The sequence below is a fragment of the Chrysoperla carnea genome, chromosome 1 (genome assembly GCF_905475395.1).
Source record: "Chrysoperla carnea chromosome 1, inChrCarn1.1, whole genome shotgun sequence".
NCBI lineage: Eukaryota > Metazoa > Arthropoda > Insecta > Neuroptera > Chrysopidae > Chrysoperla > Chrysoperla carnea.
Genome location: NC_058337.1, coordinates 16189403 through 16211530, shown reverse-complemented (window position 1 = coordinate 16211530; position 22128 = coordinate 16189403).

The following is a 22128-nucleotide window of genomic DNA, read 5'->3' as shown; positions in this document are numbered from 1 at the left end:
TCCGTCATCTCTTCATCACCGCATCAAATTCGCACAATATTTGCGATAATTATATCTACGTGTTTCCCCTCAAATCCAAACGATTTATGGCTTAAATATAAGCACGACATGTCTGAGGATATTTTACATCATATGCGCTGTCAAACTTCAAATCCAACACTACAAATAACGGAAGAGATTTACAATGAGACATTAATTATGATTGAAGACATGTGTCTATTGATGGCAAATAAAGTGTTATCGTCTTTAGGCATGACATCGCCCAATCGTCCAATGCATGATGCATTTAACCACGAGTTACAAAGAGAACGCCAATACGATACCGAAGCACTAGCTGAAGTAGTTCGTACGAATGTTCCGCAATTAAATCAACAACAAAAAATTGTTTACGATACTTTGATAAAAGTCGTGATCAATGGAACTGGTGGAATTTACTTATTACTACTAATATTAATTTACTGGTGGATGCTCCTGGAGGCACTGGAAAAACTTTCTTGATATCATTGCTTTTGGCGAGGATTCGATCGCAGAGTAAAGTTGCCCTAGCGTTGGATTCATCTGGAATACCTGCGACTTTGTTAGAAGGCGGACGAACCGCACATTCTGCGTTGAAATTACCGCTAAACATGCAAATCAATGAGTCATCAGTGTGCAACATAGCCAAAAATAGTGCAATGGCGAAGATTCTACACAGGTGTGTAAATTGATCGTTTGGGATGAATGCACGATGGCACACAAGAGGTTACTAGAGGCGCTGGACAGAACATTGGAAGATCTTCGTGATAACAACAACATTTTCGGTGGAGCCATGATTCTGTTGCCCGGTGATTTTCGTCAGACTCTTCCAGTTATTCCACGATCAACTGCAGCTGACGAACTGAACGCGTGCTTAAAATCATCTAATTTGTGGCGATATGTGAGAACACTTCGATTGACAACTAATATGAGAGTATTTTTACAACAAGATCAAAGTGCAGATGTGTTCTCGAAACAATTGTAAGATATTGGTGATGGAAAAATCGCAGTTGATCCCTCGACCGGATTCATTACATTCCCAAACGATTTTTGTCTATTGACAGAATCGAAGGAGGAGCTTATTCAGCATGTTTTTCCAGATGTAGCGCAACAATTTCAAAACCACAATTGGTTGAGCGAAAGAGCGATATAAGCGGCGAAAAACAAAGACGTCGATGACCTCAACGCGACCATTCAAAATTTCATTCCGGGACAGTTGTTTACCTTCAAATCTGTCGATACAGTTATCAATCAGGATGACGTCGTTAACTATCCAACGGAATTTCTGAATTCACTGGAATTGCCTGGCTTACCACCTCACAACTTACAGTTGAAAATTGGTTCAGTTATCATCATGTTGCGTAACATTAATCAACCTCGATTATGTAATGGAACGAGATTGACTGTGAAAAAATTAATGAACAATGTCATCGAAGCAACGATTATCAAAGGAAAAAATAAAGGAGAAGATGTTTTGATTCCACGGATCCCGATGATTGCAACGGACTTGCCGTTCGATTTTAAAAGACTCCAATTCCCCGTGCGCCTGGCCTTTGCGATGACCATAAACAAATCGCAAGGCCAGTCGTTGGAAGTTTGCGGGATTAATTTAGAATTTCCATGCTTCTCGCATGGACAACTATATGTCGCGTGTTCACGTGCAGGAAAGCCATCGTCTTTATATATTTATGCTCCGAAAAACAAAACTAAAAACGTAGTTTATCAAAAAGCTTTAAATTGAATAGATATATTTATTATGTTTTGTTATGTATTGATTATACTTTGTTGTGTTAATAAAACACATAAAACATGTTAAAATGACCAACAAGTTTCATTTAATAACCTAATACCATTTTAACCGTAGATAATACAACCAGTGTTAATTTTTGACAAAAATAAATTAGAGTCTAAAGGTTGACATAATCACGAACCAAAAGTTGTAAAAAAAAAAAGTTGCAGGTGATACGAAGTTCACCGGGTCAGCTAGTTTAGAATAAATAATAAAATAATATAAAAGTTGTGTAAAGCTTCAACTACTAGGTCGTGGTATGTAAGCGATGGGAAAATCATATATAGGGAGAAACCATGTAACAGGAAATATATTAATAAAATTCCAAACGTAACAATTCCAATTGATTTAACTAAAGAAGATATAGAAACGGAAACACCTACAACTATAAGACCGAGATCATCTAATAATAGAATAGTCAGAAAATCAAATCGCTATTCTCTTAGAAACATCGACTTTAAGCAAACCTTCAAGATTCAATACAGAATAAAAACATTTTATTTTCTCAATATTCAACATAAACTAATACCATTATATTTTTTTAAATAAATCTTGAATAAAATAATACAATGAATAAGTCGAAAAAAAGTGTCGAGAAAGAAGCGAAAAAGTGGAGAAACAGCACCAATTTTAATGAACGTTTTGTAACGTGTTTATAAGGAGGCATAAGATCCCAGCAGGAGCATACAAATTTTTTTTGAAATGCTTATTTTGGCTTAAAATTGTCATCTAGTAGGTATTTTTTATCGCTGAATACGAATCCAATGTCAAATTACACGAATTCTATCATTTATTACAAAAATCGTGCCATACTTGACTCGAAATTCCACTTTTTGCCACAAAAACGGAAAACTAATTATCGTCAAAACTGTAATCCAACAGGTATTTTTGGTTGCTGATTACGAATCTGATGTCAGATTAACGGATTCTGTCACGTATCCTAAAATCCGTGCCATTTTTTACCAAGAATTTCACTTTTTTGGCACAAAAACACCAAACTAAGTAATTATCGTCCAAACTTTTTTTATCCGCTGATTACGAATCCGATGTCCGATTACACGGACTCTATGATTCGTAATCAGTAGAAAAATATCCCTTAGAGCACAGTTTCGACGATAAATACATTATTTACCGTTTTCGTACAAAAAAATGAAATTCTTAACCAAAATTGGCGCAATCTTCGGAAGACGCTACAGAATCCGTTAACTAGGTTACCGGATTCGTAATCAGCAGCCAAAAATAAACCCAAGAGCATAGTTTGAACGATAAATACGTAGTTTGCCGTTTTTGTGCCAAAAAAGACACGGTTTTCGAAATGCGTGACAGAATCCGTTAATCTGACATCACATTCGTAATTAACGACCAAAAATACCTTCTAGATAACAGTTTGGACGAGAAATACTTAGTTTTCCGTTTTACATGTACAGAGTGGAAATTTAGGTAAAAAAAAAGGCACGATTTTTTGAATACGTGACAGAATTCGTATAATCTGACATCGGATTCATATTCAGCGACCAAAAATATTATTATTCTCATTAAAATAAGTTATTCTTTATTTTCATGAAAAATAACAATTTTAACAATCGGTCAAATTAGATCGAACATTTTGAATTCCTTAATTTAGACCTTATAGGCATGATCAGTCTTCGAAAAGGGGATGATTTAAGCCCACTTTTGTCATAAACTTTCGTTAAAAACAACAATTCTCTTGACAATCGGTTTTATAGGATTCACCATCTTAAATTTTGAAAATCACACTCTCTCAGCATATACATTCTGAACTTGAGTTGCTCGCGAATATTTTAGGATCTAAATCACGCTCAAACGTGAAATTTTCACAAAATCATCACAGAAGAGTTACTTTCATTTAAAAGGGCGCATTTAATCACCCCAAAAAATTATTATGTTTCACATTAAATTTTTTACTTTGAGTTCGTTCATGGTAAATCAGACCGTTTGAGTAAATTTTTTATCACAAACTTCATATGAAAAAGGTTTTCCTACAATATGAATATTTAAACTGTTTTGCCTTGCTGTTTGTAAGAATATGCTTTATCACAAATTTCGCAAGAAAAAGATTTTCCTCCACTATGAGTTCCTTTATGTTAAATTAAACTGCTTTGATAAATAAATTTTTATCACAAACTTCACACGAAAAATTTTTTCCTCCAGTGAGGTCGTATATGGCTATTTAAACCGTTTTGTTGGCTAAATTTTACTTCACAAATTTCACAAAAAATGTTTTTTAACACTATCTTTTATTACAAACTTTATAGGAAAAAAGTTTTTTTTTCAGTATGAATCCGTTTATGGTAAGTAAGTTAAATTGTATTTTTTTTTTAAATTTTTTATTGCAACTTCACATGAAAAAGATTTTTTTCCAGTATGAGTTCGATTACGATAATTTAAATCACTTTTTAGATTAAATAATCCATTTGCTGGTCCATTTTGTTGAACTAATTGCTGGTTTTGACCGTATTCTTTTCCACAAATTTCACATGAAAAAGATTTTTCTCCGGAACGAGTTGTTGAAATTGCTTTGACTTGTAAATGTTTTAACCCCAACTTCATATGAAAAAGATTTTTCGCAAGTGTGAATTCGTTTCTGTGTAATTAAACTGTTTTGCTGAGTAAACTTTTTATCAGGAACGTCACATTGAAATGTTCTGTTCTTTATTTTGAATTGGTTGATGTTCTAAAACATTTTCATCAAATATTTCATCCATAATTATAATTTCTGTTTTTAATTGAGCCATTTGTTGTTTAAGTTTAATTATATATTTATTAATGTAAAACTTCATTTAAATCAATTCCTTCGTTCTTAGTAGTAAAATTTTTCTTCTAGCATTTCCTTTTTAATTGCTTCATGATTTTCTGTTGTATTATTTTCTTTAATTGATTCATATTCTCTTGAGTCACTTTCATTAAATAATTCATTTTTAATAATAATTTCTCTATAGAATTCTTTTTTAATTTTAATGCTTACTTTATCGATTAAAAAATGATATTTTACGTCATGAAATAAATTATTTTTCATTTTTTCTTATTCGATTCACTCAAATTTTCTAGTCGCCATGATACAGTTTCACCAATGACGCGCTATTCGCCATATTGGCATTGCCAGTGCTAGACCACACCAGTGCTGCCAGCTTTAGAACTAATGTGTCAGTGAGTAAAATAGGAAAAAATATAATATTTAAAAAAAAAAATTCAAATTGGATTTTATCGTGAAATTATGATTAAATATTTATAAATCTTGTAATATAAAAATGTTGAATTGATTTAAAGTTAAGAAAGTATTGAAAAAATATGATACCCGATTTGTGATTGGTTCAGAATTAAGGCGCACATTTTAAATTCCTGGTGTAAATTATATTCGTTATTATTCATTTTATAATCAATATACAGGGTGGATTATTTTAATCTATTATGGCATTTATGGCTAATAACTCGTTTTGTAGTTAACCAATCAAAAAAACTTTAATAAAAGTTGGAGAGTTAGCACTTTAAATTAGAAAGTTGATCCTCATAAAAAAATGGCATTTTTTATTAAAATTTTTTTTCGAAAATCGTTTTTCTATCTCCTACCTTTTAGGTAATCAATCTTTAAGTATCAATTTTATTTGATAAAAAAGTTGATCAAAATCGATCTACTGTTGAATTAATGCTTCAGCTTAAGTTATTATTTTAAATAAAATCCAATTTTAGGATTAACAAAAATTGTTTGAAAAATGTAACAAATGTATGTCTGATTCATGTGATGGTAACGACGGTGTAAGTAATCCTAATGAAAATGAATTAGAAGAAAACAAACGTACTTATAGAAATTATCATTTATTTTGGAAAGAGGATTATATAAAAATGAAGAAGAGTTAAATAAAAAACAAGTGAAAACAAACAATTGACTGAACTAATTGTTGAAATACCATGTATAGACAATGTTGATTACTCTGTCACAATACACATACATACATGTCACACATATATAACTGATATTCCTATGTAATACATACTTTACAATTTGCTTATAATTTGCGCTCTCACGGGTAAACAGTGACGTTTACGAAAAAATGTTTCAAACAAATGCTGTTTATTTTTTTATATGGAACGATTTTTACATTTAAACTTTTGTTCTATCCCTAACGGTTTACAAGATGGGACCTACGGACCCAAAGCCCAATTGACCTATGTTGCTTATTTACGAACTCGATCTCACTTTTTACGTCCTAAGATTTCGGCTTGATATTTCTTTTCGTTTTTGAGTTATCTTGATGACAGACGGACAGACGACAGACAGACAGACAATCGGAAATGGACTAATTAGGTGATTTTCTGAACTCCTATACCAAAATTTTGTTCATTGCATCAATATTTTTAAACGTTACACACTTGGAACTAAACTTAGTATACCTTGTATATTTCATATACATGGTATAATTAATTACTTAAAGAAAGAAATCATTCGATGGAGCAACAATAAATTCATATGATAAGTCCTATAGAAAGTAAAGATATACGTATTAAAATTGAACGAAATTTACACACAGAATTAATAATCAAAGATGAAATACTAGAAGTATCTGGTGAAAATAAAGCTTTTACTGAAACATCAGAATCTGATGTAAATGAATTTGTCCATGAATTATTAGAAAACTATCAACGTATTAATGGAAATGATCGTTTATTAAACAAATACGAGTGTATTGAAAAGGAAACTAAACAAAACCTAAATACAAATTATCACTTAAAAAATTCTGTGGTTATTAAAGATGTACGTACGTGTTCAAATTGAACGATCTTTGCATACAGAATTAATGATCCAAGAAGAAAATATTATTGAAACAGGAGAAGATGAAGTTATTACTGAAACAGAGGAATCTGATGAAAGTGTAGTTATTACGGAAAAATCAAAAGAATCTGATGAAGATGAACATATTGCTGAAACATCAAATGAATCTGATGGAGGGCAAGTTAGTCACTTTCGGTATAAAAAATTTCATTCTGAAAAGTCTCTTTCGTGTGTTTTAACATTCTATCCGACAGACTATTATTTTTAACATTTAAAATAGTGTAATAGAAATTTAAAATATAAATTTATGAAATTTTAAAGCCGTATTGAAATAATTATGAGTTTTGTTTTATATATTCATTTGCTGCTATATTTACGACGATAACAATCATGTATACAATAAAATAACAATACTTGTGATCATGCATGGAAACCATAAATATTTGTGGCGCCACTCTATGAAATATGCATCTAAATTAAGATTCATATTTTTTATTTTCATTTTAATAAAAAACCATGAAACATTCCAATTTTATTCATCACATAGTATATTAATATTCCAGGGGAAAAACAACAGGAGTCATTTTTTTCGATTTTAAACTAGGTCTGCCAGTTTGTTGTAGCAAATTCGACTTATGCAGGATGCTTGCCATCAACAAGACTGACACGTTCACTATGGTACCGTGAGTAGTCGGAAAACCTCTTCCTTGCCTATTTCAAGCATTATGGATAAGGCGAAATTGCTATAAGGCAGATAATTATTTTGGTGTACCGCGGAAAATCCACGGCGATGTAGTTTTAATTTTAATTTTTCTTAAAATGAAACAAAAGTGACTTCATTAGAATCAACAAATAAACTGAGTTTAGCTTAGGTTAGGCTAGACGAAACTGTAAGAGTTTTGTTATTGCCATTTTACACCGAAAGTGGTACAAATTTTTTGTGCAGAATTTAATGAGAATTATCATACAAAATAGGAAGAAATATTATATACAAAATAGAAAAAATCTTGACCATTTTTTTCAGAAGAAGAAAAATGAGGGAGACAAAAAATTAATGCAAGCGATGATTTTCATATAAATGTTGCGAGTACCTTTTTATAGAATATATTGAAGTTTTGGAAAATAGCGTGCCAAAAATAGATTTTTCGTCTTAGCTGCTTAAATATTTAAAGATACAGAAAACAATTAAGTCAGAAAAAAGTTCTTGAGCATGATAACATACGCAGTTTTAATCATTATAAGTTTTCTTTAACAAGGGCGGATCCGGCCAAAAATGATGGGCATAGCACATCACCCGAAAATTAGCCAAATGCGAATCGGAGTTGCATTCCTATAAAGGAGATGTTTACAAGATACATGACGCCCTGGCCAAGATGTTGTACAAGATGTATTTGTAAATTAATAAACCTGTAAAATTTTAGTTTGTTCGCTCTCAAAAATTACAAAAGTAAACGTGCGATTGTTTATATATCACAATGTGACATTCAGACTCTAAACTACTGAACCAATTTTTATGAAATTTTTACAACTTCAAATTAAACGCCAAATAATTTTATTTAGGTTCTTATCTTAATTCAATCCTTCGTTTTTTTTTCGCGAAAGCGTTGATAATATCATCTATTTCTAGATGCTTAGGAATGCAAGCCCGAATAACCTTTCCTGTCCTATTTAGACACGTAACCAAAATTTTACCCCGTAAAGTATAGAAAAAGATCTCTCTGCGGTAGATACGCTGGGCAGAAGAGTTACGCTACAAATCTTGATCACATGCTTCAATGAAATGAGCTACAGACTGTGGATTTTTTTCCCAATTTTTTTGAATCTACATTCTTTGAAACGAATTTAAAAAAAAAGTTCCCCCCAAAAATTATCAGATGGGGGTTTAGTATGAAATTAGAAACAATAGATTAACTATTCATAGCGATCATTTTTTTTTTTTTAATTTTATTCAATCATAAGTCTACTTAGGTGATGTGCACGCCTATCATGCTCATATGGGAAGTGTAGGATTATTGGAAAACAGTGACAAAAAGTCAATCGTCGTGAAAGTTTCAAATATAAATTTTCGACTAAAATTAATTTAACTTTTTTTATTTTTTAAGCGTAGGTACCCAATGGTTAATGACTTAAGTGCTTTTTATTTTTAGAAAAAAAGTTGCAAAGTTGTAAATTCTTCTATACTGCAGAATAGTAGAATAAGAATTAGAATGCAATGCAATGAATGCAATGCTAATGCACCACACTTACAAAATATAAATAAATAATAAAAAATCATAACAATAATAAATTAATATATACAGGGTGTTCCGTGATTCGGTTGGCATGGCTTAAGAGCGCATTCTTTGAACAGTTTTAAGTCGAAAGTGCCACTTGTACTTTTGTGAAAAACCAAATAGTTAATGAGTTGTGGTATGAATTTAACCAATAAAGCAAAGACATTGTTGAATAAATTAGTTTATTATTTTAATAATTAAAAAGTTTTCTTCGAACACTACTAGAGGGACTATTTTCGACCATATCAAGAATAGCTTTTTCGTCGGAAATTTCTAGTTGTACGGGACGTTCTGTATTAGCCTTAGCCGCTAATATTTATATTAAATTGTCGCTAATATTTCGCATTGACGCTCTTGCATTTCCGTCACAATATCCTCAAATAAAGTGAATATCGGTATATTTTTTTGTGTTCGTAGCCATTAAATTTTTCTTAAAATTACAACGTAAAAAAAGTAAAAACATAATGGTCACCAGTTACATGGCCTACCAGATTAATTATACCATGCATATATGTAATATGCAAGGTATACTAAGTTTGGTTCCAAGTTTGAAACGCTTAAAAATATTGATGCTGCGCACAAACTTTGGGTGTAGGTGTTCATAGAATCACCTAATTAGTCCATTTCCGGTTATCCGTCCGCCCGTCCGTCTGCGGACACGATAACTCAAAAACGAAAAAAGATATCGAACTGAAATTTTGTCAGCGTACTCAGGACGTAAAAAGTGAGGTCGAGTTCGTAAATGAGCATCATAGGTCAATTGGGTCTCAGGTCCGTAGGACCCATCTTGTAAACCGTTAGAGATAGAACACAAGTTTAAATGTAAAAAATGTTCCTTATAACAAAATAAACAACTTTTGTTTGAAACATTTTTTCGTAAACATCATTGTTAACCCGGGACGGCCCCAATTAGGCGGAAATTTTATAGTATGTACTATACTTGAATATCAGTTATGTATGTGTCACATGTATGTATGTGTTATGTGATAAAGAAATCAACATTGTCTATACATGGTATTTCAACAATTAACTCAGTCAATTGTTTGTTTTCACTTGCTTACTATTAAGTTTACTCCTCTTAACTATTATCTTTAGGAACTTAGTGGATATAATTCTTTACCTAATAACGAATAGCGGATATAACTCTTTAACTAATGGGTTTTGGACAAAAGTATATATAACATACACAGTACACTTTCGACTTAAAATTGTCCAAAGAATACGCTTTTAAGCTATGTTCATTGAGTCACAGGACACCCCGTATATAAAATTTAGATTAAAAGAACCTTGCGCATTCCATTGGAATGACTTTTATGAAAACAGAGGTAGAAAAGATTGTTCGTCTATATATTTTAATTTGATTGCAGTTTACTTGCCAACAAAAATAACTTTCGACCACTTCAATATGGTATATATTAATATGTTATTACGATTTTTACCTCTATGTCAATGATGAAATAAATAAACAGAGTGATATTCTCTCGCTCCGGAATATTTTAACTTATGCACTATATCGAAAGTCAGCGGACTAGAATGGAGAGATATATCGTTCGAAATCTTAAATTGACTTCTTTTAATCCCTTGCATACTGTTTTGTAGAAATTTTTACCATTCTCCCACTTTTCGTTTTAAACACATGTAAAAACAGAATTGTTCAACATTTTAGGCCCTTTTTCATTTGCCCGCCATTTTATAATAGAAGTAAAATCACATCATACTCATGTGAAAACTTCTACTTTCTTGTTTTGGTGTCTATTGCTAAAAAATTATTGTCACTTCTTGCCGCTTTACACTGAAGGTTGAAAGGGTCAAATGTAAAAGTGTTCACACACTTCTTCTCCAAATTGGCGTTAATAATGTCCTGCAACCATGAAACGTAAAGATATGTTGAAAATTTCGAATTCGAAAATCGGAGCCATTATAATAACTTTTTATACTGGGACAAGATACAAAACTCTTATATGGGAACACAATTGTTTTTCTAAGCAACTCAACTTTTTCTTTCAACTTCAGAACCTCATCTAGAGTGTAGAACAGCAATTGAAAACAATAAGTGTCTACCCAAAATGTTTGTAAGTAATAACAAAAGTTTTTGCTGGTTTGAGTTAAAAAAGGTTGTTGAAATCATTCCCTTTTTAAAACCTAGGTACATTTATTTTAGGAGGTTAAAGTTTCCATACAAGTTTTACATTGAAAATTAAAATACTTTAATTTAGTTTACAAAAAAATGTTTTTTCAATTGCTTTTTAGTTTTTATTACATCAACATCTAATATGAATATCAAAATCGCAAAATAATCTCTACGCGATATTAGTGCCTGCCTAATCGTTAACTCGTTAATGTTCTGCAATGGTTAATAGTGTTATTACATCATAAATCAACATGTTATTTCAATTTGATTTTATAACTCAAATTTCGACGCTTTGTGATGAAGACTTGAACCACAAATTCTTTTCAATTAAATTTTTAGAACGACATACAACGTAAGAACAAGAATACAATGATAAGCATATATTTATGATCAACGAAATTTCAACGAAGCTGGGTTACCTTATAAAAGGAACATTTTATTGCTACCGAGTGGTAGATTACCAACCTTGAGTAACTCAAAGTAACTAGATCTAGAATTAGGTCTACCAACTTTTAAGAAGAATTTGCTGAAAACTACCAACTTTTTAAATTATATATACCACCTAGACAGATTTTGAGTTGGCAACGCTGATCTTAATTTTAATCTCGGATAATTATGCTGCTTTCTGTTCTTTTAAGGTGGAGGTTAAGTGGATTGCATTTTTTTTTAAATAGCATGTTAAATTATATAACAATTTGTTTAGAATTAATTTTATGTTCATTTTTAATGTGCACATTTTAATTTGTTTTTGAATTATTTATAGGTTTTAATTAATTTAGGCCTATCAATATATTGATAGGTAATTTTATAGGTAATGCAAAAGTTATAGAAATGTTAAACTTGGCAAAGTTGCCTAGTTTAGGTGAATTATTATATTTTTGAAGATTATCTTTAAAGCTTTGATGGCGATTTTATGATGGTCCAAAAGCACTTAATGTGAAATAACAATTTCTATCGATGAAAATGTAAGAGTACAGAAGTTAGCCTCCTATCAGGAAGTGCTGCACTAGCAGTACTGAACGAAAACAGAAGTATTACTGGTATCAGGCGAGTCTCCCAATGACGGATTGGAAGCACCAAATAACTTGTACCACTTTCTTCTTTAAACTTTATTAAAAATTGAAATTCTAGGCTTTAGCTAAAGCGTCGTACTTTGTGAGTGTCTAATGCAAAAAATTTTGCTCATGGTAAGTCACTAAAAGTTAGCCGCCATCGCCTGAAGCCCCGATTCTATAGATGTAATTGCTCACCTGTCTTTGGGTCTGGACACTTTGTTTAATTAGATCTAAACATGTATTCGATGAGTACAAAACAGTCCTAGTACCAGATACAGCTAAAGCAACGAAATACTATGAATAATTTAAAGAAGTAGACGGTAAGAAATGCATGGCGTTTATTACAATGCTGGTATGGTATAGAGATATAGATAAAGTATATGATAATACTCTATATGATTTTCCCGTAAGATCCATAACTATGGCGTTATTCACAATACTGTATGGTATAGTCTTGAGTCCCATACTACATTGCAGATGTGGCAATGCTACTTGTTTTTCCCGCTATGATTTTTGGAGCGTTTTTTAATCCGCATTATTGAAATACGACCCTATAGTCAGCATTGTAGAATTAAACAGGGTATTTTTGATGGGGGGCGAGTTATTTCCGCTTCCTGTTGTAAAAAACATGAACACGTTTGTGCGAACAATCCCTGATTTTAGTAATGAAAAAATCGTTCTGGTTTTTGCAATTTTTTATAGGAAAACTCGACATTGTACATATGTAAACAAAACATTGACAAACTTTACAGCTCGTACGTAAACAAATAGTCAATATGGCGGGGAATATTATTCTTAACCTCTTTATCATTTTAATAAAAATTGCTGGTATGCCATTAGTAGCATCAGTGATATCACCTACAGTGTTCAATAGTGCTATTCGTATGGGGCTGACACCCATACTGACATCGGCTCATGCACCCTCATATTCCAATCCATTTGATGGTAAACTCTATGTTTACTACTAGTCTATCTATGTTTAAAATTTTCTAGTAAATCAAAATCATCGAAACCATACAGTATTGCGTTCACGCCTATACTTGCAAAGTGATATTAGCAAATAATTCCTTACCGTGTAAAAAAAATAGATAATATAGATGGTATAGAAAATTTAGATCTGAAAATGAGGCGTCTTGATACTCTTTTGGGTCTGTTTTATTAGTTTACACTTTTCTATTATCATCATATTTTAAATAAATGGAGTTTAGATAGACAGTAATATAAATGCTTTGTGCATAAATAACATAACTATTAATAAAGTTTATAGAAGTACCTATAACGTTTTTATTAAATGAATGATGACAGCTTGAATTGAGTAAAACGACAAAAAAAAAAAATCATATAACCATTTGAACAATTGCCAAATTGTTTGAGCATAAAGGTAAAAAGTAATTAATTTTAAATACTTACTTGCAAACATGTATAAAAACTTAAACCAAATTAATACTTACATATTTTAATGATTTTTAGAGGGTCGCGAAAAAGAGTGGAAACAGAGAAATAGTTTGAAATCAACACAATGTCTTGAATAGTGTTACACAATTTTATTAAATAATGCTTTTGTATTATTTATGTTTCAATTTCTTTTACCTTAGAAGTGTGTTCCATTAACACAGTGCAAAAGTATTTCATTTATAAGAGATTTTCATTAATTAATGATGTGTTTCATTAAAGTATGTTAAATAAGTATTCATGAATACACTTCAAATACTTTGAAATACTTATATTAAATTAACTAGCACTTCAAATTTTTAGGGATTAAAAACTACCCACACAAAAAATATGTAAAAAGTTTCCGCACCCATTTACAGTCGATAACGTAGGTATTATAAAATAATTTGAGGTTTATGCGCCCTAAAAAACTAAAACGGACATAAAAAACTATTAGAACACGGTTAGGCCCTTTAGCTCCAATGAGTTGCAATTCGGTATACAGGTTTGTTTATTAGGCGGATCGATGTTCTTAAAGCGAAGATTTGGAGGCGGATTCTCAAAGGGAGACAAAATCTGAAAATCGGTTTGTAGGTTCAATTAAGGTCAAAAAGTCCCTTTTGCGATTGTCAATTTACTATCTTTTTCCTTTTTTAACACGCTTTTATTAGCTTCATACGTATGTTAGTAGGTATGCTAGTATGTAACGGAAATTTTGAACATGATTTTGACCCCCTTTAAAATGTCGGATTGACTCGAAGTTTGACATACTTATCAAGGACCGATGACAATACAATAATTTAATAAGTTTACTTGATTATTCTGAGCAGAATTTTCAGGAATCACGATTTCCATATTTGAAAATATGTACATTTATTTGCGCTACCACCATATTTATACTGAATTTTTGATAAATAAATAATAAAAACTAAAAAAAAAATAAATAAATAATAGTTTAAAAAAACTAAAAACACGCTTTTGTAACTAGTTGAACTAAAAGGTAGAAAATAATTTCTCTAAATTCAAAAAAAATTATTTTAACGTAAAAAAGCTTGGGGTGCTTTTTAAAATATTTGATAACGCTTTTTAACGATAAAATGATTTTTTTGAATTTAAAGAAATTATTTTCTACCTTTTAGTTCAGCTAGTTACAAAAGCGTGTTTTTTAGTTTCTTTCCATTTCTCTTGATGCTGTGGGTCAAGTTTTAGCGTTCTCTAGTTGTATAAACTCTTTGGTAGAAATCGTATCAACCACTAGCAGCCAATAACTTCCATTTTTTCCAAATCAATAGTTTATTAAATCAGAGCTCTGTACATTTATGTGGGTATGATCGTATGCCATTTTTATGATAATGCCAAATAAATAATAAAAATATGCAGAACCCTGTATTAAATATATAGAATAAGTTTAGAAAGAAGTTTATGCAGAATTATAATTTTAGATTATTAGATGACGGGTAAAGCTTAGCAAGCAGACTAACTGTAATAGGTAGGTACTGTGGAAGTGCGGAAGGTATTAATAATGTTCTTACGTCATTATTTAATTAACAAAAACACTTCATACAGGAATCCGTGTCTATAAAAAATAGTCCACAACATATCATTTTGCGACGCCAAATGCCACTTTTATAAAATATGATCATCCAAACCATATAAATACTTGTTTTATGTGTTTTAAAAAGCTTCTTAGTAAATAAATAAGTGACTAACATTTGTTAGTTAATTTTGATAAACAAAAATGAGAAAAAAACAAAAAACAAAAAGAACAAAATATTCTAATGTGTGTTTATATATCTCTTTGTATGTGTACGTACCACCTATTTTAAGCTGAATTGATGAATAAACATCATGTATCATAAGTAATGGAATGTTTCAAATTTTGAATCATGATGTAATAAATATAAACCTTAGTAACCTTACGTACATCTTTGAAATTATTTGCAATTAATTAAAAATTAATAAAGACGTTATAGTCTAACAACTTTTAGAAAAAAAGCTCTTATAGTTCAGTCGTATTAAGGATGTATGAGCATGGTAGTGGGGTCACAAATTTAAAAATAGATATTTTCAATTTTGATGATAAATTTATATTATTACTTGACGATATAAGACGAAAAGTAAGAATAAAATTTTTCGATATCTGGCTTAATTTTCAAAATATCGAAAATTGAAAATTTTGTTTAATTATTTAGCTTTCGATATTTCGAAAACCAAGATACATATCGAAAAATTTTATTCTTATTTTTCGTCTACATTCATGAAGTTATAACAAAATTCATCATCAAAGTTGAAAATAAGATAAAAATAATTTCAACCCTTAATCTACCCTGCTCTTACATCCCTTATATGGACGGTGACACTTAGTTTTTTTCTTTTCTAATTCATTGCTAATATGTTTACTTTCTATTAAAAAGTTTTTTTTAAATTTGTTTTCATTCATTCCAAATGAAAATTATCAAAAACTTCCAAAATATGTCGTTTTTTGAGATTCCTCCATAAGAGGCAATATCGATTTTTAATGACTTTTTTCTTAAAAATTTGCACGGATACCTAAGCTGAAATTTTAACCACATATTCTTTGAGTAAAAGACTACCTACAAACAAATTTTGAGCCTTTAAATCAAACATTGTTGTCATGCTCATACATCCTTAACATTTTGTTTAAAATAATAATAGTAAACAACAGTTAAACGATTGGAAATGGCGAAGGAGGTTATAAGGAATATAAAATAAGACTATTTCGCAGCAGGAAAGTTGAAGGGTATTTTTGTGTGGTGAAAAAGGGGTGGGAATTTGTATCGATCAAAATGAAATGTGTTCAATAGAAAAGTTCTAGATTACGCCAAAATCTAGAACTTTTTATATAAGTCATTTTTAACATAACCTTAAAATTTCTGAGAAAATGGTGGAAAATCGTCTTTTTTTGTTTTGTTTTTTTTTTCCCATTTCTCCAAACAAAGTCCAATTTAAATGATAATTTTGGAAAAAATATCTGTTTGTGTCCTTAATAACCACAATTTTCAAGTAAAACTAGCGAATAATTATTTAATTTTCGCTACAAATAATTTTTTAAGAATTGTTGACAAATTGCTAAATTAATTTTTGGAAAATGCAAAAAATAATTACACCATTGAATTCTGCTGGAAAACATACAAAAAAAAGTGTCTTATTATTTAACGCGAAACAAAATTTTTGTCCAGGCCGCAACGATATTGCTAGATATCGTAGATTCACCTAAAATACTATATAGCCACTACTAAAATTGACTGACTCACTACCGATACTTGAAACCTACGGGAAACTTAGAACTTCATCTTTTTCATTGCAACCTCTCTGGAAAATTGGAAAAACACCCAAAAATTACGTTTTTCAGTTGTATACATTGGCTTTTATAATATTATAACACATTTTCATAGGCGTATAATAATATGTCGTTACGGGTACAATGATCCCCTTTATATAGACTAAAATGATCCCTATTTTGCGTGTAAAATTATTGATTAAAACGATTGATGTTGATTTTGATGAATTTACCAGTGATTTTTGTTTTATACTAATCGTTGATGCAAGGTAAAAGAACAGTTAATATTTTATGTGAACTGCTTAATAAAAAATGCAATGAGATTATTTTATCTACTATCCTTACAAGGTCGCTCAAAACGATCCCTTTTAAGAAATATTGAATAGTTCTAAAAATTTGAACAGATCAAACAAGTTTAAAAACCAATATTGTAGCATTTGAATAAAGAAAATGTTTCGACGTTGTACATATGTCGAATAATCAAGAAACCGTTCAACATTGGACTTCTTAAATCGGGCTTACAAAATATTGAGTGTGATTTGTGGATTGGAGAGTATTTCACAATATTTGAATTATAATGACTGAAATTTTTTAATGACTTTGTTTTTAGTAAAAATTAAATTGTTGTTATCTTACTCTTAATATTTCTGTTTTTGAATGGATTGGAATGTATTTTAAAAATAAAAAATAGATTACAAAGAATTTTTTTGGCAAATGTATGACATACATCTATGTTTTTTTTATTTACTAATGTGACGTCACTTCACATCGTAGATTATATTAATCAATCTTGTAGACATATAAGCATTAGATTTTTCTTTAAATAATTTTTAGTGTTCCAAATCCAAAAGGTGCCAGCGAAGCCTTTTTAGTGAGCCTATACCGCATCTTCGCCCGTGTCTGTATTCCACATTTAGAACTGATTTACAAGAATTTGTTGAGCCTTAATTAAAATATATTTGAAAATTCACAGAATATGTGTTAATATAGATTATACTATAATAAAACATTAAAATATTAATAAACCAGTGAAAATAAACAACTGATTGAGTAAATTGTTGAAATATACTTTTGGTCGCCTTTTTTTTTGGTATTTGAAAATTTCGAATCTATTTCGACATATTTTCTAGAAAATTGCTTTAAAACGATTTTTTAAACAATATAAAATTTGTTTCTTATCCATTCATTAAAAAGGCTCAATGTTTGAAGCTATCTAGAAATTTTAACTCGATCATTTATAATTTTTGAGAAAATGGAAACTAAATTTTTGCCCTAATTTACACCCTCATGGAAAAACTCAATGTTTTAAACAAAAATTAATTTTCTAGCCGTTCTGAAATTACTGGCAAATACTACGCCTGGCTTTAGACCGATAATCTATGTTTGTTAGAAAAGTAATTAACTCTGTTTACTATTTTCATAGTAAACATGCTTTATCTACACATAAACATTCACACATGCCACAGTTCGCCGAATATAATAAATACGTTGTGTAAAAGAATATGTGAAAGAATTTAAATTGAGAGGAATTTGACATTAAGTGACAATTACTAAATTCCTGTGCAACGTCTTTGAAAATTTATTTTTATAATATATTGCATAACAATTGGAGAATGGAAAATTAAACACTCATCACGCGTTAATGAAAGCAGAGGCGAATTTAACTTTTCTACTGATCAAATGCAAGTTCCATTCCATTTTTGGAAAATGAAGTAATTCAAATTATGGTGTTTCGATACCAAAACGAAAGTGTTACCAAAAAAATGAAATTTTCTTTATCAATTAATGAGTATCTAATTCGCCTTCTATATTTTCAAGTCGATTCACTGTATACAGTTTACGATAAATTAATTATTAAAAACAGCCCTTTTACATGGTGGTATATGAAGAAGTCGTAATAAATGTTGGTTTTTTAATCAATGAGTGCTTTTAAAAATGTTTTACCATTTACATAAAAAAAATTATCAATATTCCTAAAGTTTTAAACTTTAAAATTATACCAAAATTAAGAAGAGAGCAAACAAATGAAAAACTTGTTTGGTAAAAACACTGAATTGGACAGTTAATTTCTCCTAAACCGTTTAGAGAATAAATATTAATTTTTCACAAAAGACGTATAAAAGGATGATTAATTGATAAATAAAAATTCCAAATTTTTTGTATCTTTTTATTTTTTTTGGTATTAAAATACCTTACAGATAAAGCTACGCATTAAATAGAAATAATTATTTTCTCCCTGAAAAACGAATTTGCCGTATCTTGAATGAGTCTGCAGTGGGCAAAAACATTTAAATAAAAAATGAAAGCGTGTGTTTGTATCTGTTACAGTTCCATAATTTCATAATGAGAATTGTTTTTAAAGTTATATAGACTGCGTGCTTCAGTTAAAATCGATTCTAACTACAAAAATTAGTGAAAATCATTTTAAAGTATGTAACTACAGTTTATTATTCTCGGCCATTTTATTCTAATGCGAATAAGAATCAAATGAACTTTATGAAACAATCAATATTGTATTTTTGTCTTTTAACTTCTATTCCCATTTTTGTAAAGTATGATAATTGGAAGTTATTGTAACCGAGTCAGGGAATGTGAAACCTTCCCCCATCAATTTTGAGTTATACATTTCATAGTAAGTAGATTTAAAAAATGATGCAAAAAAAAATTTTGTACAATGTAGGAAATCGATAAGTCACCTCGAATTATTGGTCTTTAGATTCAAACTTAAAAAGTGAAACCGTCATTTTCCAGTTCACTACTTAACTAGTTTAGAAATTCTTTCACCTATAGAATGACATCGAATCGGTAACGAAACATCAAAGTTTCCAACGAATTTGACTCTGAGGTAGTCTCATTTTTTTCGTTTAATTATTATACCTCTACAATCCTTAATTTTTTTGTTTTTTATAAAAATGCTTTTTCCATTTTTTCCGGTTTTTTCGCACAGTTCCGATTTTTTAAACCAACTTCCTACAGCCCGATTTTTTAAAAAAAAACTATTTTTGTACTAATTGGCACAGGCGAAGTATTTCAAATTTTAAACTCTTTTGTGTTTGTACTTAATTTGTACTTACCTCGTAAAGCTATAGCCTCGCCTATTAAGGCATGCGACAATCTGGGACAAAATTCAATTAAGTGTCGCATGCGGAATTTTTGCCCCACGTTACATGTGGTTTGCCGTATATGATTATGAGGCATGCGACTAAAGCGATTCCATTTCGTCAATTCAGTTTGGTACATCATGCCATTATAAAAAATCGCGGCAGCTGTTTATTTGGTAATCGCTTTGAATCGTAAAAGGAAAAAAAAGCACTACGATATTGGAGAAGAGAGCTATATGTGGGTGATCAAGAAATTCAGTCTAATTTGTATAATAAGTTCGTGGCTGACGATGATGCTTTATTTCGAAATTCTACACGGATGAGTAAAGAAGATTTCCAGTACTTTTTACTTGAAAAAATCTCATTATGATAAAAAAATATGATACCAACTTCCGGAAAGCAATAACACCTCACGTGAGATTGTTAGTAACATTGAAATATTTGGCTATCCATCGCCTATGTATCTGTTTGGGATATCTGAGCCGAACATTTCTAGCCTAAAGATTTTTGCGTTCGCGATGAAATGCTAGCCGGAAATTTTCTTTTCCCTTCATCACTGTACAATTTCTTTTTAAATAAATTAACCATTATTAAATAAACCAATTATTTTTACCTCCATCACAGTATTATACTTATATTTATCCCATAAATGTTTCAACTTTTAATTCTTAGATCTTTGTGTTCGGCGATTTTATTATTCCGGGAATTAGGTACGTTAATCTTCTATAAAAGACGAAGATTTATCGTTTGCCCATTCCATGTTGCATGCTACTAGTTGCACAGATCCGTTCACTGTTGGAAAGACGACGACACTGTTCGGCACATGGATTCATGTCGAGAGATGACGCAATCGACAGGCAACAACAGTCAATTTATAGCATGCGGCATGGAGACATATGTTTTGACGCTTTGTGTAATCTCTATTGAAAGATTTTGTGTAGCATGCGTCGATGCCACATACTACATGTTGCCTAAAATTTGCCTCAGTGGAATTGCGCCTTAACTGAATTACGTAATTAAAGTACAGCCCATTACTCCAATTCTATTTTCCTGTACAGCGAGTGACTTTGTTACGTTTTTTCAAACTTTTGTTGTGATATTATAAAATAACAAAATGTTGCCACATTCTTCGCTTCGTTATGCGATCATTAACAGTAGCTACGAATAATGTCATCGTTAAACATTCAGAAAAATATGATAATTACTACCTTTAAAAAAAAAACAGAACTAATTTTAAAAAAACAATGAAAACATGCTTACAATAATCATAATACACTACGAAAAATGTGTAACGCATTCAAATTTTTTCATTTTAAAAAAGATATTTTAATAATTTGATATAGTTGCCCTACTTTCTTAATATACCCAAGTAAATAACCTTTTCTTTTTATGTTATAATTTTATTTACGATTATTATTAAAATTTTTTATACACAATTTTCTATATCTTTAACGAGAGTGTTGTTGTCCAAACCGTATTTTTGTTATCTCGAACCTTATGACTTATCATAAATAAATAACGGGAATTGAATTTGTTATGTTCCTGGGGTATCTAGAAATTCGCTTTCGAAACACTGATTGTGAATTTTGTCGAATTGATTATGAAAAAACAAGAGTTTATGAGCGGTAATACGTAATCATAGTCAACGAAGGCGTTTATTTTTATTTTTTTTAAATCCTTCCAAATATATTGTATAACAAATAATACTTGTAAAAGAATACAGTTCGAAGAAAACGTCTAGTATACAATGCCATTAATAAATACACTTCTCGAAAATATTTTATGGCTTACTTACGCATAGCCTATCAGATGTATTTGGGGCGCTTATACGCTAAAAATTCCGAAAACGTACCTTTGACGTTTTACCGATGATTTATGGATATTTTTCGAATTTTCCCACAAAAGAGCGTGTACCTTAAAGAAGTGTCCACCACTTAAACAAATCTAATTAGAAGTTTTTTAAAATTCTAAGGTAATTTTTTTTCCCGACTGAGCAACGCAAAAGAGTGGTAATGTGTTTATGTCTATATATGTGTGTTCCTATATAGCACACTAGAGACCAAACGCATTGGCCGATTTTGTTCATTTTTGCCGATTTTGGCCGATTTTGTTCACGTCAATCGATTTGTCTTAACCTTGCGAGTGCTATATAGCAGTAATGAAAATTCAATATAGCGACCACCAGACGCTATATTGTGAAAAAGCAAACACTGAAAGTCGTCGAACTACGTCAAGTATCAGTC